Genomic DNA, 12,500 nt, shown 5'->3' with positions numbered 1-12,500 from the left:
TTTACCCATAGAGGGTGCCAGGCCCGTATAACGTTAATGATTACTAGATGATGTTTCCAAAGAGTCGTGTTGCTTGATAGTGCAGCACTAAGTGGGTGGTAAACTCCATCTAAAACTAAATATAACCATGAGACCGATAGTAAACAAGTACCGTGAGGGAAAGTTGAAAAGAACTCTGAATAGAGAGTTAAATAGTACGTGAAACTGCTTAGAGGTTAAGCCCGATGAACCTGAATATCCATTATGGAAAATTCATCATTAAAGTTATAATATTTAAATAATATTATAGAAATAGTGTGCATTTTTTCCATATAAGGACATTGTAATCTATTAACATATATAATTTATCATAAAATATGACTTATAGTTTATTCAAATTATTATGCTTGCATTTTAACATAGGATAAATGTCATTAATTTGATAAAGTGTTGATAGATTAATAAGAATACAGTGCGTTAATTTTTCGGAATTATATAATGGCATAATTATCATTGATTTTTGTGTTTATTATATGCACTTGTATGATTAACAATGCGAAAGATTCAGGATACCTTCGGGACCCGTCTTGAAACACGGACCAAGGAGTCTAACATATGTGCAAGTTATTGGGATATAAACCTAATAGCGTAATTAACTTGACTATTAATGGGATTAGTTTTTTAACTATTTTATAGTTAATTAACACAATCCCGGGGCGTTCTATATAGTTATGTATAATAATATTTATATTATTTATGCCTCTAACTGGAACGTACCTTGAGCAGATATGCTGTGACCCGAAAGATGGTGAACTATACTTGATCAGGTTGAAGTCAGGGGAAACCCTGATGGAAGACCGAAACAGTTCTGACGTGCAAATCGATTGTCAGAATTGAGTATAGGGGCGAAAGACCAATCGAACCATCTAGTAGCTGGTTCCTTCCGAAGTTTCCCTCAGGATAGCTGGTGCATTTTAATGTTATATAAAATAATCTTATCTGGTAAAGCGAATGATTAGAGGCCTTAGGGTCGAAACGATCTTAACCTATTCTCAAACTTTAAATGGGTAAGAACCTTAACTTTCTTGATATGAAGTTTAAGGTTATGATATAATGTGCCCAGTGGGCCACTTTTGGTAAGCAGAACTGGCGCTGTGGGATGAACCAAACGTAATGTTACGGTGCCCAAATTAACAACTCATGCAGAAACCATGAAAGGCGTTGGTTGCTTAAAACAGCAGGACGGTGATCATGGAAGTCGAAATCCGCTAAGGAGTGTGTAACAACTCACCTGCCGAAGCAACTAGCCCTTAAAATGGATGGCGCTTAAGTTGTATACCTATACATTACCGCTAAAGTAGATGATTTATATTACTTGTAATATAAATTTTGAAACTTTAGTGAGTAGGAAGGTACAATGGTATGCGTAGAAGTGTTTGGCGTAAGCCTGCATGGAGCTGCTATTGGTACAGATCTTGGTGGTAGTAGCAAATAATCGAATGAGACCTTGGAGGACTGAAGTGGAGAAGGGTTTCGTGTGAACAGTGGTTGATCACGAGTTAGTCGGTCCTAAGTTCAAGGCGAAAGCCGAAAATTTTCAAGTAAAAATAAATATTACAATTATTGTGAAAATTATATACTTGAATAATTTTGAACGAAAGGGAATACGGTTCCAATTCCGTAACCTGTTGAGTATCCGTTTGTTATTAAATATGGGCCTCGTGCTCATCCTGGCAACAGGAACGACCATAAAGAAGCCGTCGAGAGATATCGGAAGAGTTTTCTTTTCTGTTTTATAGTCGTACTACCATGGAAGTCTTTCGCAGAGAGATATGGTAGATGGGCTAGAAGAGCATGACATATACTGTTGTGTCGATATTTTCTCCTCGGACCTTGAAAATTTATGGTGGGGATACGCAAACTTCTCAACAGGCCGTACCAATATCCGCAGCTGGTCTCCAAGGTGAAGAGTCTCTAGTCGATAGAATAATGTAGGTAAGGGAAGTCGGCAAATTAGATCCGTAACTTCGGGATAAGGATTGGCTCTGAAGATTGAGATAGTCGGGCTTGATTGGGAAACAATAATATGGTTTATGTGCTCGTTCTGGGTAAATAGAGTTATAATCATTTATGGTTGTAACTTGTTCCCCGGATAGTTTAGTTACGTATCCAATTGTGGAACTTTCTTGCTAAAATTTTTAAGAATACTAGTTGGGTCAAACCAATTAGTTCTTATTAATTATAACGATTATCAATTAACAATCAATTCAGAACTGGCACGGACTTGGGGAATCCGACTGTCTAATTAAAACAAAGCATTGTGATGGCCCTAGCGGGTGTTGACACAATGTGATTTCTGCCCAGTGCTCTGAATGTCAAAGTGAAGAAATTCAAGTAAGCGCGGGTCAACGGCGGGAGTAACTATGACTCTCTTAAGGTATTCAGGTCGGGTGCCCTGCACGATATGTGGAATGTCGTTCAACTCCAAGAGGGGTTTGGGCGTCCACATGTCACATCGACACAAAGACGAACTTGATACACAACGTCTTCGTGTTGATAAAAAAGCGAGGTGGTCAGAGGAAGAAACGTTGATGATGGCGAGAAAGGAGGTCGAGCTTGCAGCAAGTGGTATTCGACATCTAAATAAAAAGCTAGCGGAAATTTTTACACACCGCAGTTCCGATGCAATTTCTTCATATCGGAAGAGGGGTGAATATAAGGCAAAACTGGAACAGATAAGAGGGCAATCTGTTCCCACCCCAGAAGCATTAGAGTCGAATACCTCACAGCGCCGCCCTAGTAATAGCGAGCAAAACCGACGAGTATCAACATCATCTTCGGGACCAATCAGACCACACGAACAGACGAACAGCGAAATCCTCAGGGTACTACAGGGCTTTGCCCCAGTAGTATGCGATTCCCGGTGGAGAGCCGAGGTCCTGCAAACTATCGTAGATAATGCGCAGGTCTCGGGACAGGAAACCACTCTCCAAAGTTTATCTTGCTATCTCATGGAAATTTTTCCGCCACGGAATGAACCGCACATTCTGACGAGGCCCCGAACGGAGCCTCGAAATATGAGACAGCGTAGAAGGCAGCAGTACGCTAGGGTTCAGCGTAACTGGGATAAACATCCGGGAAGATGCATAAAGTCCCTGCTGGAGGGCGCTGACGAGTCGGTGCAGCCACCCCAGGAAATTATGGAGCCATATTGGAGACAGATAATGACCACGCCTAGCTCAAGCTCCATCGAACACGCCTCGTTCCACATGGAACATTCGTTGGAGAGAGTATGGTCCGCTGTGAACCAGCGCGATCTTAGGGCCCATAAGGTCAAATTATCAGGTTCTCCAGGCCCGGACGGGATTACTCCAAGAACTGCCAGGAGTATCCCCGATGGCATTATGCTACGCATAATGAACTTAATTCTCTGGTGTGGGAGACTTCCGTACTCCATCCGTCTGGCCAGAACCATCTTCATCCCGAAGATGGCGACGGCAAGTCGTCCGCAAGACTATCGTCCTATTTCAGTCCCCTCGGTTTTGGTTAGGCAACTAAATGCCATTTTGGCAGCCCGGTTGATTAGTGCAGTCAACTGGGATTCGCGTCAGCGAGGGTTCCTACCGACCGATGGGTGTGCTGACAATACGACGATTGTTGATTTAGTTCTAAGGGAACATCATAAGCGATTTAAATCGTGCTACATCGGGACCCTCGATGTTAGTAAAGCCTTTGATGCGGTAGCTCACAAAGCGGTCTACAACACATTGGCTTCGTATGGTGCCCCACAAGGACTAATCAACTACATACGGAATTCGTACGAGGGCGGCGGCACAATGCTAACTGGGAACGGGTGGGTTTCAAGGGAGTTCATTCCTGCAAGAGGCGTCAAGCAGGGTGACCCTTTGTCTCCCATACTATTTAATCTGGTCATTGACCGGTTACTTAGGTCCTTACCCAGTGAGATTGGTGCCAAAGTCGGAAACGCTATGACAAATGCGGCTGCGTTCGCAGATGATATAGTCCTTTTTGCGGAAACTCCGATGGGCCTTCAGAAATTGTTGGACACCACAGTTGGCTTTCTCTCCTCTGTGGGCCTCACCCTTAACACTGACAAGTGTTTCACTGTCAGCATAAAGGGGCAAGCCAAGCAAAAGTGTACTGTCGTGGAACGGCGGAGCTTTTTGATTGGTGAGCGCGAGGTTCCTTCACTGAAGCGCACTGACGAGTGGAAGTATTTAGGGATTAAATTCACTGCGGATGGGCGGGTCCGGTACAATCCAGCTGAGGAGTTGCAACCGAAGCTGTTGAGATTGACTCGGGCCCCCCTGAAGCCACAGCAGAAGTTATTTGCCCTTCGGACTGTCCTTATCCCACAACTCTATCACAAGCTGACCCTTGGGAGTGTGACGATAGGCGTTCTGAAGAAATTTGACACATTGGTTCGATATACCGCACGGAAGTGGTTGAGGCTTCCGGTAGACGTACCAACTTCTTTTTTCCATGCCCCCCACAAAAGTGGGGGTCTCGGGTTACCATCGTTGAGATGGATAGCACCGATGCTTCGTTTGAAGCGATTGAGCAGTATAAAATGGCCTCACCTCGAGCAATCCGAGGTAGCCAGCTCTTTCGTGGAAGACGAAATGCGGAGGGCCCGGGATAGGCTTCAGGCTGGAAGTCAAGAGTTGTTAACCCGTCTACAGGTAGATTCGTACTTGGCAAATAGGTTGCACATGTCTGTTGATGGTGGCGGGCTCCGTGAAGCAGAGCGTTTTGCTCCGCAGCACGGATGGGTTGTCCAACCCACGCGTTTGCTAACAGGAAGGGAATATACAGAAGGAATCAAACTGCGGATAAATGCCCTACCCTCAAGGTCTCGTACCACGAGGGGAAGGCACGAATTGGGAAGACGGTGCCGTGCAGGATGTGATGCTCCCGAAACAACAAACCACATCTTGCAGCAATGCTATCGTACTCATGGGAGGAGGGTAGCTAGGCACGACGGCGTAGTAAATCTAATCAAGCGGGGACTTGAGAGGAAAGGCTGCGTCGTTCATGTTGAACCAAGTCTGCAGGGCGAGACCGGATTGAATAAACCCGACCTGGTAGCTATCCGACAAAATCACATTTATGTGATTGACGCGCAGGTAGTGACTGACGGACATTCTCTCGACCAAGCGCATCAGCGCAAAGTCGAGAAGTACGAGACACCGGACATACGGACGAATTTGCGGAGACTTTTCGGCTCGCAACATGTTGTTGAGTTCCATTCCGCCACTGTGAACTGGAGAGGAATTTGGAGCGGTCAGTCGGTAAAACGGCTGATTGCTTCAGACCTCCTCAGCACTAGTGATAGTCATATCATTAGTGTCCGGGTAATCAGTGGTGGTCTCTGGAGTTGGCGACAATTTATGTATCTGTCGGGATACACGCGTGATTGGACTTAGTCATGCATCACGTTCATATTAAAAGCTTGCTGCCGTAGCATAACATCTAAAAACGGCATAAAATTCGCTTAAAAACGAGGCGGTTTTTTAGTACGTAGGCGTCTTCTGGGTCGTATGAACCCACAAGATGAATCGTGCATGCACACTCTTATTGGCTAAATAACATCATAACCTGAGTGTGTATCTTTTGAAGATTTTTACGATCCTTAGCGAACAAAAAAAAAAAAAAAAAAAAAAAAAAAAATAGCCAAATGCCTCGTCATCTAATTAGTGACGCGCATGAATGGATTAACGAGATTCCTTCTGTCCCTATCTACTATCTAGCGAAACCACAGCCAAGGGAACGGGCTTGGAATAATTAGCGGGGAAAGAAGACCCTTTTGAGCTTGACTCTAATCTGGCAGTGTAAGGAGACATAAGAGGTGTAGAATAAGTGGGAGATATTAGACTTCGGTTTGGTATCGACAATGAAATACCACTACTCTTATTGTTTCCTTACTTACTTGATTAAATGGAACGTGTATCATTTCCTAGCCATTATACGGATATATTTATTATATCTTATGGTATTGGGTTTTGATGCAAGCTTCTTGATCAAAGTATCACGAGTTTGTTATATAATCGCAAACAAATTCTTTAATGAGAGATGCATTCATGTATTATCGATTTGAAAATTTGGTATAACTCCAATTACTCAGGTATGATCCAATTCAAGGACATTGCCAGGTAGGGAGTTTGACTGGGGCGGTACATCTCTCAAATAATAACGGAGGTGTCCCAAGGCCAGCTCAGTGCGGACAGAAACCACACATAGAGCAAAAGGGCAAATGCTGACTTGATCTCGGTGTTCAGTACACACAGGGACAGCAAAAGCTCGGCCTATCGATCCTTTTGGTTTAAAGAGTTTTTAACAAGAGGTGTCAGAAAAGTTACCATAGGGATAACTGGCTTGTGGCGGCCAAGCGTTCATAGCGACGTCGCTTTTTGATCCTTCGATGTCGGCTCTTCCTATCATTGTGAAGCAAAATTCACCAAGCGTTGGATTGTTCACCCATGCAAGGGAACGTGAGCTGGGTTTAGACCGTCGTGAGACAGGTTAGTTTTACCCTACTAATGACAAAACGTTGTTGCGACAGCATTCCTGCGTAGTACGAGAGGAACCGCAGGTACGGACCAATGGCACAATACTTGTTCGAGCGAACAGTGGTATGACGCTACGTCCGTTGGATTATGCCTGAACGCCTCTAAGGTCGTATCCGTGCTGGACTGCAATGATAAATAAGGGGCAATTTGCATTGTATGGCTTCTAAACCATTTAAAGTTTATTATTTATATTTTAAACGACAATGGATGTGATGCCAATGTAATTTGTAACATAGTAAATTGGGAGGATCTTTGATCACCTGATGCCATGCTAGTTACATATGAAAACATTATTTAATACAATGACAAAGCCTAGAATCAATTGTAAACGACTTTTGTAACGGGCAAGGTGTTGTAAGTGGTTGAGCAGCTGCCATACTGCGATCCACTGAAGCTTATCCTTTGCTTGATGATTCGAAATATAAAAAAAATGTAAATATGCATGTGTAAATATGTATATTTAGTATAAAAAATCTTTATATGCTATATCTAAGAAAGCATATAAGGATTTATCACGGGTTGTCCACGTTTCCCTACTAATTGTGGCCTACTAACTGTTTCGTCATCTTATTAGTGACGTGAAAAATGAAAATAATATTTTTCATTTATATTGTTATAAGTCTTAAACCTTATAACGGCGGAAGATGAATTACTTTCGTTTAGGTAGCCAAATGCCTCGTCATCTTATTAGTGACGTGAAAAATGAAAATAATATTTTTCATTTATATTGTTATAAGTCTTAAACCTTATAACGGCGGAAGATGAATTACTTTCGTTTAGGTAGCCAAATGCCTCGTCATCTTATTAGTGACGTGAAAAATGAAAATAATATTTTTCATTTATATTGTTATAAGTCTTAAACCTTAAGACGGCGGGAGTTGAATTACTTTCGCATAGGTAGCCAAATGCCTCGTCATCTTATTAGTGACGCGCATGATTCAATTCAAGAGATTCCTTCTGTCCCTATTTAAAACCTCACGGATATTAAAAATATTAAACATATATTGTTATAAGTCTTAAACCTTAAGACGGCGGGAGTTGAATTACTTTCGCATAGGTAGCCAAATGCCTCGTCATCTTATTAGTGACGCGCATGATTCAATTCAAGAGATTCCTTCTGTCCCTATTTAAAAACTCACGAATATTAAAAATATTAAAAATATTTTCATATGGATATGCAATCGTATGGATATCCAAATATGTGTGGGAAAGTCGTACTTCCTATACGATAAATGACCGGATTGACGAAACCGTGTTCAAAAAGGTATATAGGGTAGGTGGTGTTCGGCCTACCAATATAATATTAAAATAATATTATATTAAACAGAAGATCGCCAGTATTAATATATAAGCATATGGTTATGAATACATATGCATATAACATATATGAAAATATATGAATATATAAAAAAAAATATATATGAATATGAAAATATTTATATGTATATGGAATATATGGTAGGTGATGATGTTAGCCTACCATATAATATATAATATAATAATTTAATTATATTATATTAAATATGGAAATATTAAAAATATATTAAAAATATTAAAAATATTTTCATATGGATATGCAATCGTATGGATATCCAAATATGTGTGGGAAAGTCATACTTCCCATACAATAAATGACCGGATTGACGAAACCGTGTTCAAAAAGGTATATAGGGTAGGTGGTGTTCAGCCTGCCAATATAATATTAAAATAATATTATATTAAACAGAAGACCGCCAGTATTAATATATGAGCATATGGTTATGAATACATATGCATATAACATATATGAAAATATATGAATATAAAAAAATATATATGGATATGAAAATATTTATATGTATATGAAATATATGGTAGGTGATGGTGATAGCCTACCATATAATATATAATATAATAATTTAATTATATTATATTAAATATGGAAATATTAAAAATATATTAAAAATATTAAAAATATTTTCATATGGATATGCAATCGTATGGATATCCAAATATGTGTGGGAAAGTCATACTTCCCATACAATAAATGACCGGATTGACGAAACCGTGTTCAAAAAGGTATATAGGGTAGGTGGTGTTCGGCCTACCAATATAATATTAAAATAATATTATATTAAACAGAAGACCGCCAGTATTAATATATGAGCATATGGTTATGAATACATATGCATATAACATATATGAAAATATATGAATATAAAAAAATATATATGGATATGAAAATATTTATATGTATATGAAATATATGGTAGGTGATGGTGATAGCCTACCATATAATATATAATATAATAATTTAATTATATTATATTAAATATGGAAATATTAAAAATATATTAAAAATATTAAAAATATTTTCATATGGATATGCAATCGTATGGATATCCAAATATGTGTGGGAAAGTCATACTTCCCATACAATAAATGACCGGATTGACGAAACCGTGTTCAAAAAGGTATATAGGGTAGGTGGTGTTCAGCCTGCCAATATAATATTAAAATAATATTATATTAAACAGAAGACCGCCAGTATTAATATATAAGCATATGGTTATGAATACATATGCATATAACATATATGAAAATATATGAATATAAAAAAATATATATGGATATGAAAATATTTATATGTATATGAAATATATGGTAGGTGATGGTGATAGCCTACCATATAATATATAATATAATAATTTAATTATATTATATTAAATATGGAAATATTAAAAATATATTAAAAATATTAAAAATATTTTCATATGGATATGCAATCGTATGGATATCCAAATATGTGTGGGAAAGTCATACTTCCCATACAATAAATGACCGGATTGACGAAACCGTGTTCAAAAAGGTATATAGGGTAGGTGGTGTTCGGCCTACCAATATAATATTAAAATAATATTATATTAAACAGAAGACCGCCAGTATTAATATATGAGCATATGGTTATGAATACATATGCATATAACATATATGAAAATATATGAATATAAAAAAATATATATGGATATGAAAATAATTATATGTATATGAAATATATGGTAGGTGATGAGGATAGCCTACCATATAATATATAATATAATAATTTAATTATATTATATTAAATATGGAAATATTAAAAATATATTAAAAATATTAAAAATATTTTCATATGGATATGCAATCGTATGGATATCCAAATATGTGTGGGAAAGTCATACTTCCCATACAATAAATGACCGGATTGACGAAACCGTGTTCAAAAAGGTATATAGGGTAGGTGGTGTTCAGCCTGCCAATATAATATTAAAATAATATTATATTAAACAGAAGACCGCCAGTATTAATATATAAGCATATGGTTATGAATACATATGCATATAACATATATGAAAATATATGAATATAAAAAAATATATATGGATATGAAAATATTTATATTTATATGAAATATATGGTAGGTGATGGTGATAGCCTACCATATAATATATAATATAATAATTTAATTATATTATATTAAATATGGAAATATTAAAAATATATTAAAAATATTAAAAATATTTTCATATGGATATGCAATCGTATGGATATCCAAATATGTGTGGGAAAGTCATACTTCCCATACAATAAATGACCGGATTGACGAAACCGTGTTCAAAAAGGTATATAGGGTAGGTGGTGTTCAGCCTGCCAATATAATATTAAAATAATATTATATTAAACAGAAGACCGCCAGTATTAATATATAAGCATATGGTTATGAATACATATGCATATAACATATATGAAAATATATGAATATAAAAAAATATATATGGATATGAAAATATTTATATGTATATGAAATATATGGTAGGTGATGGTGATAGCCTACCATATAATATATAATATAATAATTTAATTATATTATATTAAATATGGAAATATTAAAAATATATTAAAAATATTAAAAATATTTTCATATGGATATGCAATCGTATGGATATCCAAATATGTGTGGGAAAGTCATACTTCCCATACAATAAATGACCGGATTGACGAAACCGTGTTCAAAAAGGTATATAGGGTAGGTGGTGTTCGGCCTACCAATATAATATTAAAATAATATTATATTAAACAGAAGACCGCCAGTATTAATATATGAGCATATGGTTATGAATACATATGCATATAACATATATGAAAATATATGAATATAAAAAAATATATATGGATATGAAAATATTTATATGTATATGAAATATATGGTAGGTGATGGTGATAGCCTACCATATAATATATAATATAATAATTTAATTATATTATATTAAATATGGAAATATTAAAAATATATTAAAAATATTAAAAATATTTTCATATGGATATGCAATCGTATGGATATCCAAATATGTGTGGGAAAGTCATACTTCCCATACAATAAATGACCGGATTGACGAAACCGTGTTCAAAAAGGTATATAGGGTAGGTGGTGTTCGGCCTACCAATATAATATTAAAATAATATTATATTAAACAGAAGACCGCCAGTATTAATATATAAGCATATGGTTATGAATACATATGCATATAACATATATGAAAATATATGAATATAAAAAAATATATATGGATATGAAAATATTTATATGTATATGAAATATATGGTAGGTGATGGTGATAGCCTACCATATAATATATAATATAATAATTTAATTATATTATATTAAATATGGAAATATTAAAAATATATTAAAAATATTAAAAATATTTTCATATGGATATGCAATCGTATGGATATCCAAATATGTGTGGGAAAGTCATACTTCCCATACAATAAATGACCGGATTGACGAAACCGTGTTCAAAAAGGTATATAGGGTAGGTGGTGTTCAGCCTGCCAATATAATATTAAAATAATATTATATTAAACAGAAGACCGCCAGTATTAATATATGAGCATATGGTTATGAATACATATGCATATAACATATATGAAAATATATGAATATAAAAAAATATATATGGATATGAAAATATTTATATGTATATGAAATATATGGTAGGTGATGGGGATAGCCTACCATATAATATATAATATAATAATATTTATTATATTATAATAAATATGGAAATATTAAATTATTTTCATATGGATATGGATATGGATATGGATATGGATATACATATTCATATGGATATACTAAAATATACTGAAATATACCGATGAGTATATTTAGGTGAGGGTAAAAAGGCAAATAAATACCCAGCTTGACGAAAGTGTGTTCAAAAAGGTATATAGGGTAGGTGGTGTCGTCCTACCAATATAGTATATTATTTATATTATATGAATATACTAAAATACCGATGAGTATTTTTAGGTGAGGGAAAGAAGGCAAATAAATACCCAGCTTGACGAAAGTGTGGTCAAAAAGGTATATATGGTAGGTGGTGTAAGCCTATCTATATAATATAACATACTATATTATATATTATATATACACTATATTGTATACTTAGATAATATCGTTGAAGCGTCTACGTCTTATTATAAATTATAATTTGACAAGTTTCCAATTATTATCGTTAATTTCTGGTTCTAGGCAAATAAAAATTTCTTTTTATTATATCCTAGTAAGTATATGGAATTAAATTTAATTTCATATACGTATATGATAATAGTAGTAATATTATTATTATTATTATTGTATAAATAAATATGAATAAACTATATATATGAAAATATATAAATATATGAAAATTAAAAAGTGCTTAGTTTTATATCATATAAAACTAGACTTTTATATACAAAGAAAATAAATTTTAAATTTATTATCAAAATACATATGCGATAATTTTATTATAAAATTAAGCAAATATATATATGTGAATATATACAAATTGTTGTATGTGAAAATATAAAGATATTTTAGAATTAAATATATGCATAATATTGTATTTTATTAAAAAAAATATTAAA

General features: G+C 35.3%; 1 pseudogene; it reads left to right on the top strand.

Moving 5' to 3' along the window:
• The window catches only part of LOC122322194 (large subunit ribosomal RNA), a 7,203-nt pseudogene extending 216 nt beyond the window's left edge, over positions 1-6,987 (top strand).
• The last annotated feature ends 5,513 nt before the right edge of the window (positions 6,988-12,500 follow it).

The sequence above is a fragment of the Drosophila bipectinata genome, unplaced genomic scaffold, assembly GCF_030179905.1.
Source record: "Drosophila bipectinata strain 14024-0381.07 unplaced genomic scaffold, DbipHiC1v2 scaffold_25, whole genome shotgun sequence".
NCBI classification, from domain to species: domain Eukaryota; kingdom Metazoa; phylum Arthropoda; class Insecta; order Diptera; family Drosophilidae; genus Drosophila; species Drosophila bipectinata.
The sequence above is the reverse complement of the archived record's forward strand: the minus strand, read 5'-3'. Positions and strand labels throughout refer to the sequence as shown.